The sequence below is a fragment of the Macrobrachium rosenbergii genome, chromosome 3 (genome assembly GCF_040412425.1).
Source record: "Macrobrachium rosenbergii isolate ZJJX-2024 chromosome 3, ASM4041242v1, whole genome shotgun sequence".
Classification (NCBI taxonomy): domain Eukaryota; kingdom Metazoa; phylum Arthropoda; class Malacostraca; order Decapoda; family Palaemonidae; genus Macrobrachium; species Macrobrachium rosenbergii.
In genome coordinates, this window is record NC_089743.1 from 60,715,488 (window position 1) to 60,738,467 (window position 22,980).

At 38.5% G+C, this 22,980-nt stretch overlaps 1 protein-coding gene across 1 annotated transcript in view; it reads right to left on the bottom strand.

Annotated features, from left to right (window-relative positions):
* The window catches only part of LOC136851461 (protein O-mannosyl-transferase TMTC4-like), a 180,895-nt gene that overhangs the window by 148,395 nt on the left and 9,520 nt on the right, over positions 1-22,980 (bottom strand).

Genomic DNA, 22,980 nt, shown 5'->3' on the forward strand with positions numbered 1-22,980 from the left:
AAGAAGACTATTCCAGTTTTATTTGGGCCAGTATTCAGGAATATTCTTATCAAGAAATTTAATTACTGTATCTATTTTTCCTTTAGTAGTTAATTCTTGCTTACAGGACTGCATTTTCTCGGTTTCTCTTTTTTTGCATATGTAAATTTGATGAGCAGACATTTCCAAAGCTTTTGTTGCTTCAGGTGTGTGGACAATGGCCTTTGCAACATAAGTTATATAAGATCTTTTTGATTCTCTGATAATAAATATTTTACAATAATGTAAACTATTTCCTTGGCTTGTGAGAGGTAGGTTAACTGTTGATTAATTGGTAATATTTTCTTCTCTCTTCAAATTTATCATCGGACTGAATGTATTCTGAAGATTTGAAGAGGTGAAGAAGTGCAAAATTTGAGTTGGATAACACCAACTGTTACTCATCCAAGTGAGATGAATGCCAAAGAAAAGGATAAAATATATATAATATATATATATATATATATATATATATATATATATATATATATATATATATATATATATATATATAATATATATATATATATATATATATATATATATATATATATATATATATATATATATATATATATACACTATACATATACATATATGTTACTGGTGTTTGAAATTAAAGCCCCTCCACAGAACACAAGGAAACTTATGAAGTTTTCTGCTATAGCCTATCTCCAAGTACATTATTTTAAGTTTCTATTAAGCTATTTTTCATTATACATTTCTTGTATTTTCAGACTGAGTGACAGAGTTAGATACAGCCATTGCTAACGACTTGGAGGAAATCAGATGGAATGACTGAATCTGGGCTATAACCTTCAGAGAGGCCAGGGATGCTTGCGGATCCTTCATTTCAAGTTCCTGGATAGCTAAATACATTAGAAGAGATGAATCCTTTGTTAAAAGAAACTGGAACAAAAATCCATATGGCTGTCATCACAAAAAGAGTGAGAATCTTGGAAGGCCTGAAGTCCTTTCTCAGGAGTCAAAAGACATCATAGTAGAGGCAGTGAGTAGACCAAGAAAGTCTTTACGTAAATTGGCGCTTGAACTAGAAACAAAAAGGGGAAAGAAGAGAAGTTATAGTGCTGTATATTGTGAGTTGAAAAAATCTGGTATCAAGCCATTTCATGTTATCAGCAAGCCCAACATCACTCAGCAACAGAGAGAAGGCCGTGCACGGCTTTGTGGTTCATTTCTTAAAGATTGGGATGAAGCTGACTTTCTCCATGTTGCCGCATCAGATGAATTCTTCATTTACACAGTCAGGAAGCCAAATCATAAAAATGTCATTTGAGCTGCAAAGTTGGATGATATCAGCAATGAAGTGCGCTATCGCCAAGTTGTGAAATTTCCTGAATGTTTGGGAATTTTTCTCTGTTTCACAGCCAAACGGTGAATGTGGATCATCAAAGAAAAAGGACAGTCATGGAATGGCCAATACTTCAGAGAAACTGTGCTTACTGGTGGAGTATTTCCTTTCTTTAAAGATCCTGAAAATGTGTTATCTGTTGAAGAAGTCACATTTTTGCATGATAAGGCACCATGTTTCAAGGCTCTTCAGACACAGGACCTGCTTCGAAATAGTGGTATCAATTTCTTCTTGTCAAGTGAATTTCCAGGTAGCTCCCCTGACCTTAATGTGTGTGAAAACATTGGTAGTATCTTAAAGGCTCGTGTTGAAGCACGCACAGTGAACTATGATGGTATACCAAGCCTCGACGACCTGCGAAGAGAGGTGACCTAAGTGCTCAGGGAAACAGAGTTTCAGTCTCAGCTTTTTTGCGATTTGCTGAAATCATACCCCTCAAGAATGCAGGCTGTGGTACAGGCAGATGGAGGCCACACAAAATATTAAATACTCAGAGAGAAACTTAAATAAATACCTGTTCTGAATCACTTTTGTTTTTGTCCATATCAATTTTAGTTTATGCTGTAGAAGGGGGGGGGCTCTAATTTCGAAACACCCTGTATATATATATATATATATATATATATATTAATGATAAATATATATATTATATATATATATTAATGATAAATAGAAGACCAGGAAGAACATTCTTTATTATACGAACTTTCGAGGTATAAAACCTCATCATCAGGTTGAAAAAACCGACAAGGATGAGAATCAATAAAATGACAAAAAAATGAATTGTCATAATAAATCTTCAGCAAAAATACTAAACAAATATATAAAATAAACAAGTAAATACAAACTAAAAGAGTGAGACATAGAATAACGAAAAATTAAAAGTGAATACAAACATAAAAATATGAAAATAAAAATAAGGTGAAATGTAAAACAGACTACCACTCACAGAGTAAAATATTTAACGACCTAATTGAGTACCTACTATGAAATTACACGATAGCTGGTTGAATACCAGATGAGTTGTTGTTTAATTCTGGCCTCATCTTTTAAATAGTCAGCGACTCTGAAATTAAAAGGTCCAGTCTACTTGAACAAAAAGACAGTACCCGAAAATCCAGGTCAGTGAAAGGATGGTCCTGTGCTAAACTGTCTTCTCTAATGGCAGAAAAGGGTGGTTTGGAAAGGGGAAACCTAGTTCTTATAGAAAGACCTCTGTGTTCCAAAATTCTGTGTCTGAGCCAGCGGGAACTGGATCCCACGTATCGCAGACCACACTGCGAACAAGTGAACAAGTAAACGACACAGGAATTAAGGCCCACAGGCAGAGTAGGCTTCTCTCTCAAGAGTGATCTTATTGTAAAAGGATTACAGAAAACAAACCAGAAACTAATTTGAGGGAAACAATGCTTAAGTATTTCTTGTAACTTTTTTCGGACCATATAGCTACTATGACCAAGGTAAGGCAATTTAATGTACTTTACATCTTTACTAGCAGTACTGTACACCGCTCTGGGACAAAACTTTTCCTTTAAAAAATTTGTCAGAACTTTGTAAAATACAAAAATGGGATATGAGTTTTCAGAAAAATAATTCTGGAGGAAAACCACATCTTGATGAAATAAATTAAAATCACAACAAACATTGTAGGCTCTATTTATCAAAGTGCGTATTGAGTTCATCTTACACAACTTTTGGAGAAAAACTGAGGTAATTCAATCCCAAGCCAGTAAAAGTGCTTTTCCTATAAACAGAGGTCTCAAATTTGCTGCTATTTCTATATACCTGTACATCTAAAAATGACAACTTATTATCCTGTTCCATCTCACAGGTAAAAGAAATGTTAGGGTGACGAGAGTTAAAATATTCAAAAAACAAATCAACATGTGATAATTCCTTAAACACAAGGAAAGTATCATCTACATACCTACGGTAATACAAAGGTTTGAAAGCACTAGGGCATTCAGACATCCAAATCCTTTCACAATAACCCATGAAGCAATCCACATATACAGGTCCAAGGGAATTACCCAAAGCTACTCCATCTATTTGATTATATAATTTACCATCAAAAGTAAAAATGCCATCAGCAGTTGCTAAATGTAGTAATTTTTGCAAGTCTATTTTATTAAGTCCAAACACTGATAAATGGTTTTCACATATATTATTAAGAATAATGTTGGTTGTTTCTTTTAGTGGGATACTGGTGAAAAGAGAGGTTACATCGAAACTAGCCATTACAACATCTTGGTTAAAATTGAAAGAGCATAATTCTTTAACAAATTTGGAAGAATTAGAGATGTTAAATACACTTAAAGTTAGAGAGTTTAAAACTGGAACTAAAAACTTAAGACAGGTTATACCTAAAAGTACCAATTGAGGAAATAATAGGTCTTAAAGGGTTTCCTATTTTATGTACCTTAGGTAGACAGTACAAATAACCAGGCTTAGACCCTGAAGCAAATAAAGAGCTATATGTAACTTCCCCAATCTTATCTCTCAGACCTCTAAGCAACCTATTTAGTTTGTCTTCTAATTTCAAAACGTGACTCGCAATATCTACATTTAAAATCCTAAATTTTGTATTGTCAGAGAGTATTTCATTAATTTTATCTAAATAATCAGACCTATTCATTAATACAACACCCCTGCCTTTATCTGGCTTGGTAATAACTATACTATTATCATTCTTAAGGTTGCGTAAAATATTGATTCTGTCTTTATTCAACTGACTGTCACCCTCCTTTTTTTTTATTTATCATTAAGCTAAGATTTCCAAGTAGCCACCCAATTACCAAGACTATTTTGAGACGTTATGGCCACTCGACGTTTCAGCTGTTTAGACGGACTGAGAAGGTTCGTTATAGATCCAAGAAGATTGAGGAGGACATACGATTTCTGAATACTTGCAAGGATTACCGTGTTATTCCTAATTTCATTAAATTTAAGGTTTAATTTTTCGTTATTCTACGTCTCACCCTTTTAGTTTGTATTTACTTGTTTATTTTATATATATGGTTAGTATTTTTACTGAAGATTTATTATGACAATTCATTTTTTTGTAATTTTATTGAATTCTCATCCTTGTCAGTTTTTTCAACCTGATGATGAGGTTTTATACCTCAAAGCTAGTATAATAAAGAATGTTCTTCCTGGTCTTGGCAACATTATTTATCATTAAGCTAAGATTTCCAAGTAGCCCAATTACTAGAGTGTATATATATATATATATATATATATATATATATATATATATATATATATATATATATATATATATATATATATATATATATATATATATATATATATATATATGTATGTATGTATGTATGTATGTATGTATGTATGTATGTATGTATGTATGTATGTATGTATGTATGTATGTATGTATGTATGTATATATGTATATATATATATATAATATATACCCTGTATATATATGTATATATATACAGTAGAACCCCAGTCCTCGACTGTACTAGAACTCAAAATAATCGGTTTCAACACGAAATGTTGAGTAAATTTTGTGTTGGAGTTCAAACAACAAACCGGAATCCGACCCGATGAATCATATGATGTTTGTAGAAAAAAAGAGTTTGGGCGGCTGCCGCTAGTTGGCGTTGTTGGTGGTGTTCTTCCCATGCTTATTTAAAAGCATTTAAAGCCCACACATGCTGCTGCTGCTGTTGTTGAAAAACAAGCCATATTATCACATGAAATTAATAAATTAATAATACAGTATTTATAAACTGAATTACTATATGTCTGTTATCATAAAATTAAGAAAAATTTCCGAAATTACGTCGAACTCGGCAGCCTGTGGCAGATATAAACAAACCAGGGTGCGCTGTGCTGCGTTTTACTCACGTAATTTCGGAAATTTTTTTCTTAATTTTATGATAACAGACATACAGTAATTTGGTTTATAAATACTGTATTATTAATTTCATGTGATATGGCTTGTTTTTCATTGTTATCATTATTAACAACAGTTTTCATGTGTACCTGTTACAGTACATTCTGGTAATGCCTATAAGGCTACTTAGCCTAGCCTATGGTAATATGGCGCATTGGTCATAGGCCAACTTTTTTGATACAGTATGCATTTAAAAATGTAAAAAGTGCTTCTGATACAATAAGTTATTAAACTCTGAACCTATTTAATTGTAATTTGTATAAAGTTTTTGTATAAAAAGGCAAGGTTGGGGTAATGACTGGTGGTCAGGAATGGATTAATCCATTTTCAGTTATTTCTTATGGGAGAAATTAACTCAGAATTCGACAAAATCGAATCTCGACACTTCTTCTGGAACAATTAGCGTCAAGAACCAAGGTTCTACTGTATAAGTATATATATATATATATATATATATATATATATATATATATATATATATATATATATATATATATATATATATATATATATATATATATATATATATATTATATACATATACATACATACATATATATATATATATATATATATATATATATATATATATATATATATATAATTATATATATATATATATATATACATATACATACATACATACATACATACATACATACATACATACATACATACATATATATATATATATATATATATATATATATATATATATATATATATATATATATATATATATATTATATATATATATATATGTGTGTGTGTGTGTGTGTGTGTGTCATATACAGTATATATTATATATACATATATATATATATATATATATATATATATATATATATATATATATATATATATATATATATATATATATATATTTTTGAATGAATTTCCTTTCCTTCAAAGGGCCCAACAACTAAGGTAACGCAACTGGGGTAGCAGCGTGGAAATTTATTTGTAGCAGGAACAAGTGACTCACTAAAACAATTAACTGAAATCCAAAGGACTTATGGTTAGGGGGAAAATGATTAATTTTTCCCGTTTCTTCTTTTATTTCGCACTTTTATTCTTACAGTTCCACCTATAGTTTCTTAACTATGTTCGAGACTTTGAAAGAATGGTTTCGAGAGACTTAACGAATTTGATTAAGGGGACTATTGTTCTGAGAGTCAATCACGCACTAACACACTGCTTCTCTTCTGTCTTTCAGTTACTTTTCTCCTTCCCCTCACTTCTCTCTCTCCCTCTCTCTATTCCACTCTCATCAACTCTTAGACTCCCTTTCGACTCTCTGCTCTAGACTCTCCTTTTTTCCGTCTGTTTGTCCTTATATCTCCCATTTTCCCCTTGTGTCAACCATGACGTCATATTCTGGGCAGGTACTGCTTTTCCTGAGGGACCTCCTCCATGTGTGTCATTCCAACTTTTGGAGGTGTGTTTTAAGGAATTCCCGTTGATCATTGGGTATTTTGCTCCTTGTAGGACGTCCTTAGGTCTCTGGCATTGATGGCATTTGATTGGCCAAATCTACTAGGCCTGACCTGTGGGAGTGGCTTATCTCCTTGGGATCTCCTTCGAAGGCAAAGGAGGTGAGGGTGTTTTCCCATGCCTTATTAACCATATGTTTACAGGCGCTCCTTCGAAGGACCCTCTTGGATTATGAGGGCACAGCCAGATGCAATTTCTCTTAGCGCCTCGTTAGTACTTGTGCGTTCTTGAAGTTATGGTTGGCGACTTGTTGTGACAGGCGGCGAGATTTATGAGTTTGTGATCCTTTCTACTGACCCAAATGGAAATAGGATATTTCCACTTCGAAAAAATAAATTTTTCTCTGTTCTCTCGATACAGTCTTGACCACGCTACCTAACTGTCTCCTGACATTTTTCTAAATAAACAAAATAGTATGGACTATGAAGGTTCCTAACAATGTGCACATTTTGCATGACAAATTTCTTCTATGAATCCATAGGCTCCAAACAATATGCACATTTTGCATGACAAATTCCTTCTATGAATCTGGCTTTAAGTATTAAAACATTTGTAAATGATATATAAAAGAGCAAAGAAATATTAGCAATTATCTATCCAAGTTACATTTGGACAGCCCTCATACCCAGCTGCCTATCAGGTGGATTTTAAATTCTTAAAAGCAATAAATCTGTACAATCATAAGGCGGCAATCTTCATTTCTTGGCCGTTCTTCATGGATTTCTTGTTGGGCTCACTGCCACAAATGAATGATAATATCCTTACTTGTATCTTGGGTGTCTTCCAACATTGTGTAACTAATATATATATATATATATATATATATATATATATATATATATATATATATATATATTATTAATTATTATGTGTAACTTACTTGTTTGTTTGTTGCTTGGCTTTATCAATGTAAGTATAAACTTACCTTTAAATAAGAAACTTCTACATTTTTAATGACTAACTCAAAAGTATGACTGGCAACTTGGGTCGGGAAAACAAAGTAGTACTTATGAATATTTTTGTGACTGGCAAAACAAATTAGTAAGCTTTCGCTATTTAAGGTATCTCTAAGAAACGAACATCGTAAACCTGTTAGTTCTACGGGAAAATAAGTAATTACTATTTCTACTTTTAGTGTTAGGCAGGTACTGCTTTTCCTGAGGGACCTCCTCCATGTGTTTCATTCCAACTTTTGGAGGTGTGCTTTAAGGAATTCCCGTTGATCATTGGGTATTTTGCTCCTTGTAGGTCGTCCTTAGGTCTCTGGCATTGATGGCATTTGATTGGCCAAATCTACTAGGCCTGACCTGTGGGAGTGGCATATCTCCTTGGGCTCTTCTTCGAAAGCAAAGGGGGCGAGGGTGTTTTCCCATGCCTTACTAACCATATGTTTACAGGCGCTCCTTCGAAGGACCCTCGTGGATTATGAAGGCACGGCCAGATGCAATTTCTCTTAACGCCTCGTTAGTACTTGTGCGTTCTTGAAGTTATGGTTGGTGACTTGTTGTGACAGGCAGCGAGATTTATGAGTTCGTGATCCTTTCTACTGACCCAAATGGAAATAGGATAGTTCCACTTCGAAAAAATACGTTTTCCTCTGTTCTCTCAATACATATATATAGGCAGTCCCCGATTATTAGCGGGCTCGGTTATTTGGCAATCCAGTTTTTCAGCGCTTGTCTTGCGACGAAAATTGGCAATTTTTGCCGCCGATTTCCATTTATCGGCACCGATAATTGTGTATTGGAGCCAATACATACCTAACAAAGGCACCGACAAAATGAGGTTGAGAAGACTTCTAAAAATAGATCGGTGGAATGGGGAGAGAGTGACAAATAGTACACTAATCTTCACACTCTCCTATATTTTTACGTCAACCATTAATTCTTTGTTTGAGGGTATTGTATTAAGCTAACTTTTAAATGAAATTACAGTAACTTTAATTTCATTTAAAAGTTAGTTTAATATTAAATTTCCATTTTTTTATATCTAACATAAGAATAACTTCTCTCTCTCTCTATGTTATTCCCTCTATCTCTGTAATAATTCATAAATAATTCTCTCTCTCCATAATAACTGATAAATAATCTCTCTCTCTCTCTCTCTCTCTCTCTCTCTCTCTCTCTCTCTCTCTCTCTCTCTCTCTCTCTCGTGGTGTGGCAAATACATTCTAAACCACAGAGACATAATACAAAACACTGTTTGTTCATGTAAAAACCATTTCGGAACAAAGAGAAAGAGACATAGAATAAAAAAGTTATTAAAAAGAGGTTGAGAAGTCTTCTACAAATAGATCAGTCAGAGGGGGAAAGAGAGAGAAATTCTCTTCTAACTCTATTTCTACGTCAATCATTTATTTCTTTTTTTAAGGGTAATGTATTAAGCTAACTTTTAAATTAAATTACAGTAACTTTAATTTCATGTAAAAGTTAGCTTAATAATTTGGGAGCATGATTAGGGTCATAATTTGTGTTTAAACTTTAGAAATAAGCATTTATTAGCATTTTTAGAGACTGTGCCAAACTTACATGAAAATTTGCTTACACTAGACTTCTGGAACCTAACCTTGTGTAACTTTAGGGTATGATGTATATGTGTGGCGTGTGGTGATATATATATATATATATATATATATATATATATATATATATATATATATATATATATATATATATATATATATATATATATATATATATATATATATATGAACTGATTTATATAAAAATTCATGTTTCAGATGTAACAGAAAACCTGCTAGTTGTTGTACGTCTTTGTGATCAGAGAGTAATGAATAGATACTACTGATTCATCGAACACCATACGATTGTTGGGGTTTGGAATGGGTAATTCAAATGAGTGCCATGCATCGCAGACCCTTATTGGTTCCTTTCAATTATAAGACCAATTTGCTGAGGTCTATGACCTAAGTAAGTTCAGTTTGAAAAGTTAAAGATCAGTAACGGTTTAGCGGTCAATGGGTTAAGAAACGCGTCTGAAAGACAGTGATGGCAAGTGTCTTCTCAGAGTACCTTCTGACTATAATTGCATAATTAAGTAACGTAGTATTAGCAAGAGCGCCCTGTGTAACTATTAAGGAAAATACACACGTTAATTATATCTCACACATTTCATTTGTATATATATATATATATATATATATATATATATATATATATATATATATATATATATATATATATATATACACACAGTCCCAGTTTTAAACCTTTCCATTCTTAACAGATCTTCTTCTTCGTTTTCTTCTTCTTCTTGGATTTAACGGCTTTTATACCCATTTTTATATAGGGTAAGACACTGTTAAATTCTTTGAAAACTTTGATTTGCGGTGGGGTAGGCTTGTAACAGGCTGCCCTTGCCTGAATCGGTACCAAAAATTGGTTATATAAAGAAACCCTGCTCCTTTCTTTTAATGTTGGGCTTAGTCCTAAACGAAATAGCAAAGCCGTTCTGTTATGTTTTTAGAAGATGTTGTAAACTGGCATTGTTTATGTGATGTTTTTCATCCAAAAAAACCTAACCAACAATTGTTAATTATATTATTTCTGACTGGTTTTATAAACGGGCCAAAAATTATCTATGAAGTCTTCCGTTTGAAAATCAAGCCATTATTATATCCGTTCTAAACCCTGGATCATAAGCCGCGTCGTAAACCGAAAAATTTTGAAAGGAAATAATTTCTGAATGTTCTGGGTGTGTTGATAACAATATTTGCATTTTTCAGCTGAGTTTTTGCATAAAAAAACCTCCAAATTTTTATTATTCTGCCGTTTTATAAAAGATAAAACTATTTCTTCCGTTGGAAACCAGGCGTGTAACCAACAATGGATCATGTATGATAATTATAATTTCTATGAATATATCTGAAACTGTTATTTACCACAAAAATGATAATGAATAAACCAGGGAGAATGATATATATATATATATATATATATATATATATATATATATATATATATATATATATATATATATATATATATATATATATATGTATATATATATATATATATATATATATATATATATATATATATATATATATATATATATATTTATATATATATATATATATAATATATATATATATACACATAAATATTTATATATATATATATATATATATATATATATATATATATATATATATATATATATATATATATACAGCACACATATATATATATTTATATATATATATATATATATGTATATATATATATATATATATATATATATATATATATATATATATATATATATATATATATATATATATATATATGTTGTTTGCTTCACTCTTTACATGATTTGCCAGTTTAACCACAGTACCCTTCTTCACAGTCTAGACACACTGCCAGATATAACCCCCCCATCTAATCTCTTTAATTCTAAATGACTTTTTGTTTCTAATTATTTTATTCCCAGTGTCTAGACTATGCAGAAGGGTACTATGGCAAAACTGGCAAATCATGTAAAGAGTTGAAGCAAACAACATCTGCAGAACATAAGGCATTATAATCAGGCGTCTTACAGTTGCCAAACACTGTTTCAAAATGATCACAGAATAGACTGGGAAAATATGAGTTTTCTGTGAAGAACACCAACAAAACATCTAGACTGGTTGTAGAGAACGCCTTCATAACTTTATTTCAAAAACATGATGGCAGGGAACACCAGAAACGGCTTTGAAGACAGCATATCTAGAAAAATCATATACTCCACAGTAGCAAGGAAACGAAGGAAAATCGCAAGAGAACGCACGGAAAACGGACACCTGGAAGAAGGGAGCAGAGAAAGACCAAGATCACGAGGGGGTGGGGGTCACACAGGAGGAGCTAGGCGATTATAGGATTAAAAGTACCCAGCACACAGATATAAAAACAGCTGGACTACGCGTCTGCTCATTGTACGGATACTTGATAATGTGGACTGTTTGTCCAAGAAAGCTTGTAACTTTTTCTGAATAAAAAACTCCATTAGATACCATACAGTTTGAATGAGGTCCTTTTAGTAATTCTACTAATGCACAGAACAATTGTGTATGTGACAAAGTTAATATATATATATATATATATATATATATATATATATATATATAACTATATATATATATATATATACACCTGAATATGCAGTCCCGGTTTAGAGGGGGTTCCGTTTTATTGCATGCCCCGTCATAAACCGAAAATCATCGTAAACCAACAAATCGTCAAAAATCATAAAAAATCCTAAGAAAACCTTACTTTTAATGCTTTGGGTGTATTGAAAACGATGTAAACTGCATTTTTATTGAGTTTTTCATCAAAAAAACCTCCAAATTTTGATTATTCTGCCATTTTGGAGCCAGATTTCCTCCGTCAGATCAGCATACGACGCTCCGTCGTAACCCTGGAACATGCGTCACCCGGGAAATAATTTTTGATGAATATATTTGAAAAGCGTCACCAATCTCGAACGTTGTAAGCCGGACACCATCGTAAAATCGGGGACTGCCTGTATATATACATATATATATATATATACTATATATATATATACTATATATAGTATATATATACTATATATAGTATATATATACTATATATAGTATATATATACTATATATATGTATACTATGCATCATGATGCGCGCAGTGTTGAACGGATGCATCACCAGTGTGTTGACAGGCCGGACTGATTTCATGTGGCTGTGCAGTGATGCATTTGCACTCGGAGTGGTAGGATGTCTGCTCAGTACATCCGCTCAGCTCCAGCGCCGATGGCTCAATCACATTTTATTGAATTGCATTTTTATTCTGAGATACATTTGCTCATTAATCTTATCTGCATATACTTTCTTTCCTGCTGAAGTCCTTATACTCCCTTTCTTCTAATTTTCGTTACGAGACCTCTTTCTTTTTCTCACCTTCCTCCTGACGACCTGATCTATCCTCCTGTATTCCTGCACAGCCTTCCAATCTGTCTTGCAATTTCTTTTTCCAAGTTTCTCATTTCCTGTTTTCACCACCCTTATTCCCTCTTCCTAAACCTAAAGTCACTCACTGCCGACTGACTTTATCTTGAAAAAAAAAAAAAAAAAAAAGTAGTAAGAAGCTAATTTTCTCTCCCAAATGTATATTTTGTAAATATTTTTCCTTGAAAATCGTTTTCTAATGAATTCCCTTTCCGAACATATTTCTACAGACTCTTATCTCATGTACCCCAAGAGCTCTGCCTTCCCAATATGCCATCTCTTTCTCATTTACCTATTTGTGCACTGGCATGCTCTAAAAACCTGCAATGCACAGATTCAAACTCTTCAAGAAATGCTTGTACTCTAATTCTCTTGCAGTCCTGGCCCACACACATTCTCTATCAGAACTTTCCCTTTTGTCAGGCTCAATCTTACCCCATACAATCTTCATACTAACACATATGTATAATCCTTGCCCAGAGTTTCATTGATTCCACAATTAATACAACTTCCCAAGCTGTACACTTTCAGCTATCCTCAACACCCTGACCCTTTTTATCCTTGACCCTTTATCCTTACCATTCCTGCACAAAATGCATTTTTTTTTTTCACCTCTATCTCACTCAGTGCCAAACCAGGCAGCTTCCCTTCTTAAACCCATCAGCTATCACACATTCCTTATCTTCTGCACCACATTAATATACATTTAAACCAGGAAGATGCATAGAAATACACGATGTGGGGTTACAAACCCTATACCACGGCTGTTTTATGACTTTCACACTGTGCAGAGTAGTGGGATGTTATTATTTTCTAGCCATTTAAGAGAACTGAGAATCTGACGCTATTCCTCTCTTGTGGAGAACCTCATCTGCCATTTACAGGCATTTATTTTCACCACAACTGTCGCGCGAGAACAAATGAGCAGTGTTGCAGTACAGTTTGGCCGCTAGTGATTTTATTCAACACCACTACTGCATCATGTGGTTGATACATGATGCATAGTGTGTACGGGGCTTTAGGGAGTCCGGACTGTCTAGCGGCTCTCTCTACAGTCGCCCTGCAACTAGGTACAGCACGTGAGGGTTTGGATGATAATGGTGAGAATGCGGTCGTCTGAGAAGAACTTTTGCATGGGTAAGGACATCGGAACTCCCGTAAGAAACTCTGGGAGTTCCAGAAACCAAGCGTGTTAGGGCGAGCAGGAAGCTATTAGAGTCATAGGTGTCTTGACACTCTCCCACAATTTCCTTACTGCCTGATGAATGAGACCGGATGGAGGAAAGGCATACACCTGCATGTGATTCCAATTTGTAACGTCACATCGGTGCCTATCGACATGGGGACCACCATTGGTGAGAAATAAACCGGAAGACGATGGTTTAATCACGTCGCGAATAAGTCCATCGTTGCTGGCCACTTCCGGAGAACCCGATTTTACTTCCAGAGCCAAAGTCCACTCTCCCCCCAATACCTGACGGGAGCGACTTAGCGAATCTGCCAGAACGTTGACACTCCCCGATATAAATTGGGGAAGAAGAGACACTTTTCGTTCTTCGCACCCTCTCAGGACTCTCTACTATAGTACTGAGTTCTGTTGAGCCTGTCCCCCCCCCTCCCCCCCAAGTTCTTCAGATATGACACGGCATTTACGCTGTCGTTAAACACAGCCACTACTCTGTTGCGCACTAGGACTGAAAACAACTGAGGGCTTCCTTTACAGCCTTGATTTCCCGAAGATTTATTGACTCCTCTCATTCCCGAACACCCCCAGAGGCCCTAGGCCTGGGTTTCCTCCAAGGTTGTTCCCCAACCTTGATCTGAAGCATCTGTGTACAGATGAACGTCGGAAAGACGGGAGTCGATAGACCTTCCTGGTGTCAGATGCACTTCTGACCACCACAGACGATCCAACAGGCAAGAGTCGCTCCCAACTGTAACTGAGTTCTCGCTGCGGAAGCCCCAGCGATTCCTGAGACATACCTGAAGAGAGCGCATCCAGAAACGAGACCCTGTAATTAAAAGAGAGAGAGAGAGACATTCTCCCTAAGAGGCTTCTCCAAGCCTGTACCGGCTGTTCCCTGCTGAACAGGAACCCTTCTACCTGCTGAAGGACTGACTGGATCCTCTCCAGGGTTGGGAAAACCCTCAAAGAAAGAGAGAATCCTCCTACCTGAATAGGTTAAAAATTCCATAAGAATTCCCTCGCTCCTACTAGCTCCTCTAAAGAGGAGGCAAGGATCAACCAATCGTCTAGATACCTCAACACTCTGTACCCTCGACGATGCATAATTGCTGACACCTGAGACATGAGTTAGAAGCAACCACGTTCGTCATACTGGTTACGTCATCATCCTTGAACAAAGAATTAGCTAAGGCTAAGGTGTCCTACGCAATCCCTCTTATGAACGTCCGGATACTGAGGGGGAAGATGACCAAGACAGAAATTTTTACTTTTCTGCTCCAAATGTCGTAGATGAAGGCAAAGCATTCGCCTGGGGAGCCAAACCCCTCGAGATGAATTTATTAGGCTGCAAACAGCCACGGATCGTAAGGGACATAGCCGTCACTCTTTTAAAACCCCATTACAGTAAACCTGACAGCATCCAGAGAGAGTGCACAAGAGCCTCAGTCTGATTGTGCAACACATCCTCCAAGCACCTGCTTCCCTAAGAGAAGTCCCTACGAGCCGAGACAAAGCCGAAGAGTTAGACTGGACTGCCTCAACTGATTCATTGAATGGCAACCTGACACCTGCCGAAGGGTTACCTCGAACTGCATAAATCGTCTTACGCGGAGAGAGAAGAGAAGAGTCCTGTCTATTAGAAGCCATTACCGAAGCTAAACAACAGTTCACCTCCTCCAAAGCCTGTCTAACCAATCGAACCAAACCAGCCAACACGAAAAAGAGGCAGGAGCTGGCTTAGTGGCATAAAAGGCCTAAAAAAAAAAGACTGGATTAACAAAATCGGGAGGTCCGGAGATCTTGCTTGAGGGTATGAAGAAGTAACATACTCATGCATGCGTCCGTAATTGCTATTGCTGGCAAGAGGACATTCTAAGTCCACCAGAATCTCCTGCACTTCCGGATAAGAATCCTGTTCTGCAATGTCCGAACAGTCTAAGACTGACGAAGGAGGAGGAACTGAACGAAGCCTGGAAAACGATGAAGAGTCCACAAGTGGACCCTAACCAGAATGCTGGGAACCTACACCTAATCTGGTACCCGGAGCTGAATCCGCATAGTTGAACTCGCCAGGAAGAAGAGAAGGCTGAACCGAGAAAAACCCGGAGCCCATTCCCCATTATTACCAAAGGGAAGATGAGTGAGAGTAGCCAACCCCACACTGCTAAACCCTGGGGGAGGATGGATGCGCAAAAGAAGAAGAAGAAGAATAAGAAGAAGAAGAAGCTACCCTCGGAGTTACCGCTGCGGAAAATGCAGGCGATGAAAGCCGTGGACCGCTCAAAGAAGGTACCGCAAGCCCTACCAAACTGCGGAGCGCAAACCCAAACTGGAAGTGACAGGCAAACCTTTTGAAATACCTGATACTACGGGAACAGCCGCTTGAAGCGGAAGCAAGAGGTTGCGGATACCCGAAGGGATTGAACATGAAACGCCTGCAGCCAAATTCTGCCGAAACTGCGTTTTCACCTGTCCGGAAGCTCCTCCTACCAGAGAAGACTGTACTGAGGAAAGGCAGGACGCAGAGGAATAGCAGACACATTAAAAAAAAGTTACCTGAGAGGAGGAAAGCCAAAGTTGAAGAAGGAGGGAAAACAGAGGATGCAGAAGCCGCAGCAAAGACCGGAGCAGAAGAAGAAGAGGCTGAAGAGGAGACTGAAAAAAGGAGCAGCAGAGAATGTGGGAGCAGGAGATGAAGCGACAGATAACCTGACTGTACTGAGGAAGGAAAGGCGGAAGACAGAGGGATAGCAGACACATAAAAAAGTTTACCTGGGAAGAGGAAAAAGCCAAGAGTCAAAGAAGGAGGGAAAACGGAAGATGCGGAAGCCACAGGAAAGACCAGAGCAGAAGAAGAGGAGACCGAAGAGGAAACTTAAAAAGGAGCAACAGAGAATGTGGGAGCAGGAGATGAAGCAACAGATAACCCAGAAGAAAACTTAGAATGAAAGGACAGAAGGTACACCGAATATGACCGCCCCTCTGATAATCCTGAAACATATCTGACATGAATTCTGGACACTACTGTGTCACATACTCTCTAATGTTAAAGAAACCATTCAAAAAATAACCTCTCACCATAGGTCTGTACCCGTCGAAAGACCCAGCAAATCCACCTTACATTTTGCCACATCTAATTGCAAGTCCCACAAACTACTTTTAGAAGCCGAAAGGACACACCAGAAACCTCCTTACCTGATGGACGAGTAGAAAACACAGAGAAGGGGGAAACTACAGCAGAAGATTCAGAAACAGTCAGAAGTGAGTTAGGAGCTAGGGCAGAAGGATACTGCACCACCAGAACTGAAACATTGACTTGAGACTGAGCCAGACCAAAAAGAAGTGATGAAGGCGAAATTCTTGCCAGAGCACAAAAACCACTCAAACTCGAAACCGGAACCCGTCCAGGAGAACGACTCTGCACCCTTAATACCTTCTCACTACCTAACCCAGACCTATCCTCCTTTATCACACCTAGATCTTGATCCTGACTAACATTATCAGCATTAAATTTATCAATACTACAAGGGGGTTGGGGGGGATCTTTCACTGCCTGCTCCACGCCACGGGGGCCGGCAGACCCTAACCACTCGGAGGCTTGCGGTTCTGCCATTACCCTCAACACCCGTTAGGGCTGGTTCTGGAACAGGCAGGGGAGCTGAAAAGGAAGAAGGATTAGACATCCTAACACTACTACTATCCCTATCTGAGAAATGTTGAAGAAGACTAGCTATTAAATTTTCCATACTACTTGCAATCCTATCCTCTATCTGTTTGACTATCTCTGAACTCGCTAAACCCATCAACTGATCTGTAACAGAAGCCTGAGACACTTGAGGCAACGAGAATCTGACCGACATTTGCCATCCTTAGTAGCCAAAGACTTGTGATGATGAATGTAATCCTCCATCTCTTGTGCCTTCCAATCAGAACATTCATCACAATGAGTCTCCACATCACACTTAACCTTCCTTATATACCTGACAGAATGTCTGTGTCTCAAGGTACTTATCCGTCTCTGGCAGGAAGAAGTGATGAGCTCCAGCATCCACAGTCGTAGGGGCAGTTGAGGTCGATGTCGAAGCCAAAGGCAGGGTAGTAGAAGGTGAAAGAGTCCATGATGACCAATCAAGACTGGGAACCAGCAAGTCCAATTCCAAAAGATGTTCCACATTGAAGATATCCAGAAAATCCAGGAGAAAAACCAGTAAATGCAATCCAGGTCTTCACCAGAAGTCCAAAATACAAAGAGAAGTCGGGCAATAGGATTAAAACCTCGCACTGCAGAAGGAAACAACCTTCCAGCAGCACGAACAAAAAGCAATTGACGAAAGTGGGAGTGTCAGCGCACAGCTGTGTCAGGGTTGCCAACCGTTTGTTATGGTAGCTCAAGTGACAAGATTTTACCTGCAGCGTTGGTAACGCTGGCTGTTAAAATTCCCAATAGTGGGATTGGTAACTGAGAGTTGTTCGGGCTAGTGGGATTAAGGGCAAATTCAGGTGTTCAGGGAGCGCATTACAATCTTTATTTTATTATAAAAATGTCATTTTTATATAAGTAACTTACCAATTAATTACATAGCTGAATCCCATATTGATAGGAGGTGGGATGCATGGACATATTCTATTCCCAAAAATTCAGTGAGATAAAGAATTTTGAAAAAGAAAAAAGATAGCTAGCATTGGTTAAAATGCATAACTCAAGAAGGCTACGACGTATTGATGTGCGGTTTGAATTTTTTAATAGAACGGACCAAAATAGTGGGGGTGCATTTGGAGCCTCATGTCCGTGGCAGGGTTCTTCTTGTTGTAACCTTACCTGGTAAGAGAGCTACTGCAGATAGATACTGCCTCTGGTTGGTGCCCATCTTAACCTGTAGTGGCACGGCAGTATAGCTTTGTAGCGAAGGGGTATTTCAATGGCTACAAAAGCATCAGTGGGAGCTTTGTAGCGAAGGGGTATTTCAATGGCTACAAAAGCATCAGTGGAAGTAATGCAGCTCAAGGAGCTATCTAATGGCTAGCAAACTTTTAAAAGGTGCCCTTGCCCTGGGCACAGTACCTGTACCATAATGAAAGACAACCAGACAATGCTGTCACCTACACAAAATTAAAATCCACTACCCATCCATTAAAAGACTGGTGGGTACTCCAGGTAGTACATAGCAACCCCAGGCTTCCCAAGACTCGATAGCCTATATCATGGCAAAAAAAGGTAGAACAGGAGCATAACTCCTAACACCATGCCAGCTACAGATAACGGACCCAGGGTACTGCAGTTCTCAAACACTGTCTCCACTTCTCGTAAATAAAGTTGCAAACACTGATTTACACTCCAAAAAGTTGATTGAAGAATCGCAGACATGGACACGTTATGTTTAAAAGCCAACAAGGTGGTGACAGCTCTAATTTTGTGGGCTCTAACTTTGAAAACAGGTAACAGGTCCTGCTGAATTCTCGAGTGTGACTCCAAGATAACGTCTCTTATAAAGAATGACATTGCATTCTTGGAAAGTGGTCTGGAAGGATTCTTTACAGAATACGAGGTTACTAGAAGGACCTCTGATCTTCTCGGTCCTATTTAGGTAGTACTTCAGTGCCCTCACAAGGCAAAGAGTTCTTCCCTCTTCCTCTGGTCCAAGAATGTTCATCAAATTCTTGGTGATGAAAGAATGGGGCCAGGGCTTAGAAGGAGTCTTGTTCTTGGCCAAAAACCCCAACGTAAAAGAGCAGACCACATCTCCCTGGGAGAATCCAACTCTCCTATCAATGGCCTGCAGCTTGCTGACTCTTTTGGCGGTAGCCAATGCAACAAGAAAGAGACTTTTCCTTGTTAAATCTCCTAAAGAAATCATGCTAAGGTGCTCAAAGGGAAGGCCCAAAAGCCACCTGAGGACAATGTCCAAATTCCAGGCAACCAAGTTTGTCTTGCTTTCTTTAGTAGTGTTGAAGGACTTAATCAAATCACTGATGTCCTGATTAGATCCCAGATCTAGGCCTCTGTGTCAAAAAAAGAGACCCCAACATGGCTAAGTATCCCTTGATGGTCGACAAAGACACACCTCTGGAAGTCCTTAAAAATAGCAGAAAATCCACGATCTGCATCACAGTGGTTTAAGTAAAAGAGATGTTATATCTTCTACACCAGCTGCGGAAGACTGCCCACTTAGCTTGGTAGACTCTAAAAGAAGACTGGTGTCTACATTTCGCAATAGCCTCTGCAGCTGGTCTTGAAAACCCCTTCGCTCTGACGAGACTGATAACAGTCTGAATCCTGTCAGAGCAAGAGCGGACAGGCCTCAGTGAAACTGTCGGAAATAGGGCCGTTTGAGAAGACTTGGTCTCTGTGGTAGGAGTCTGTGAAAGTTCACTAGAAGCCTTAGGAGGCCCGGGAAACACTCCTTTCGATGCAAGAATGGAGTCACTAGGGTCACTGAAGAATTGTGAGGAGTTAAGAAGTTGCTTCCCTGTCCATGCTGAATGGCGGGAAGGCTAAAGGTCCATCTGACCACTCTTGAAGCATAACATCCATTGCCTATGCCAGAGGGTCCAGGGCAGAAGAGCAAAACAACATGAGGCAATGGTTCCTCGATGTTGCAAACAGGTCTATCGAAGGTTTTCCCAACAATTTCCACAGGTTGGTGCATACCTGTGGATCTAGAGTCCACTCCATGGGCAGGACCTGTCTGCGACAACTTAGCTCATCCGCAAGAACATTCAATTTACCCTGAATGAATCTTGTCACTATCTTGGTTTGGTTCTTCTTTGCCCAAAAGAGGAGGTTCTTCACTGCTTCGCAGAGGGAGAAGGAGTGAGTGCTCCCATGATTCTTTATGTAAGGCAGAGCAGTGATGTTGTTCGAATGGACCACTACTGTCTTGCTGAACATTTCTTTTGCAAAAGATTGAAGACCTAGATGTGCCGCCTTCAATTCCCTCACGTTGATGTGAAGATTCTTCTCTTCTGGAGACCAAATCCCAGAAACTTCCATGCCTTCCTGAAGCGGGCCCCAACCCAGATCCGATGTGTCTGAGTACAATGCTAGGCTGGGGCTCAGAGGGAGGAAAGACTTCACTTCTATAAAGCTTTCTGTCTGAAAGCAACAACCACAAGTCCTCCTTGATTTCTGGGGTTATAAGAAAGACAAACAAGTTCGGATGTGTCTTCCTGTTCCAACTGGTCTTCAAGAAGAATTGCAGTACCCTCATGTGTAGTCTTCCCAAACTGACAAACTTCTTGATAGATGCGAGGGTTTTAAAGAAACTCACCCAACTGTTGGCTGAGCAGGAAGGGAGAGCGAGGAAATGGTGGACTGTCTGAAGGCACGATTGTACTCTTTTGGGGAACAGAAAAGCCCAAAAACTCAGAGAGTCGGTCATCACCCCCAAATAGAGAATCACTTGAGATGGAAACAGTTAGGACTTCTTGACATTGATGAGTAAACCCAGCTCCTGGGCAAGGAGGAAGGTCTTCCGTAGGTCCTCTGTGCACTTTATCTTCAATGGAGAGCGAAGAAGCCAATCGTTTAAGTACAAGGAGACGTTGATGCCCATGAGGTGCAGCCACTTCACCAGAGGAGCTAGAACATGAGTGAAAACCTGTGGAGCTGTAGAGAGGCTAAAGCACAGAGCTTGAAACTGAAAGACTCTGCCCTGAAACAAGAACCTGAGATACTTTCCAGAGTCAGGATGTACAGGGACATGGAAGTATATGTCCTGGATATCGATGGTCACCATCCAGTCACCCTGGTGAATAGAAGACAGGACTGACTGGCTCATTTCCATCTTGAATTTCAATTTCTGAATGAAGAAATTCAGGGCGCTGACGTCGAGGACAGGTCTCCAACCACCGGATGACTTTGGGACCACAAACATATGGTTGTAAAACCCTTCCGTGCTGACATCCTCAACCACCTCTAAAGCTCTTTTCTTGAGAAGAGATGATACCTGTTCCATGATGGCCGAAAACCTCTCTGAGCTTACAGAGTGGGCTGTCAATGCGATGGGTGCTGACGCTAAGGGAGGTCTCTCCCTGAACAGGTGGAGTAGTCCTCCTTCAGGACTAGTGAAACCCACTGATCTACACCCCTAGCTTCCCATTTCTCCCAAAAATGGAGAAGCCTGGCTCCACTGGCACATGGGGGACAAGACCTTCACTTATGAGAGGAAGGTTTTGAGGGGGCCTTTTTGATTGGTCGAGCCAGGCGCACATTAGAGGGAGGTCTGGGTTGGAGCCTTGTCCTACTGCCCAGAAAGGGCTGGTGCTGGAGAGGAGAGACCATCTTAATACTAAAAGAGGGTGGCTCCTTTGGGCATTTGGCTGATTGAGCCAGCAGATCTTTGGTAGATTTCTTTTGAAGATCTGAGGCTATCTCCTGGACTGTGGCTTGAGGAAAAAGATGATGATGATCAAGTGGTGAAAAAAAGAAGTGCAGATTTCTGGGAAGAAGTCACACCTTTCGTGGTGAAAGAACACCAAAGTTCCCTCTTCTTTAATACCCCTGTAGAAAACAAGGAAGCCAATTCTAGGGAGCCGTCCCTAATGGCGTTATCTATGCAAGAGAGGGCCCCCAGCCAGTCTGCAGAAGAGTCTTCTATTCTCTTTCCATGAATGCCATTGGTCCAACTAAAAAGTTCAGTACCTCGAATACTTTAAAAATATTCTTAACTAAATGGTCAAGTTCTGTGGAAGAGAACATGATCTTGGCTGACACGAAGGCCGACCGTCAGGACAAATCAATCAGGCAGAAGTCGCCCTAGGAGGAGGCAGCAACTCCCAGGGGGGGAGCTTCTTCAGTTGCGTAAGAGTGATACCTCCTACTTGAACAACGCAAGGGAGGAGTGCAGAAGACTGCCTTGCCCTGCCCTCTCTTGTCTGAGAGCCAAACTCTTCATGGCTTTCCTGGATGAGGAGGACAGAATAAAATTGGGAAGCCTGGAATTCTCCACAGGCTGGTTCCTCATCAAAAACACAGAGGCAGCAGAAGCCGGGGTAGCTGGGGAGAAAAAGGA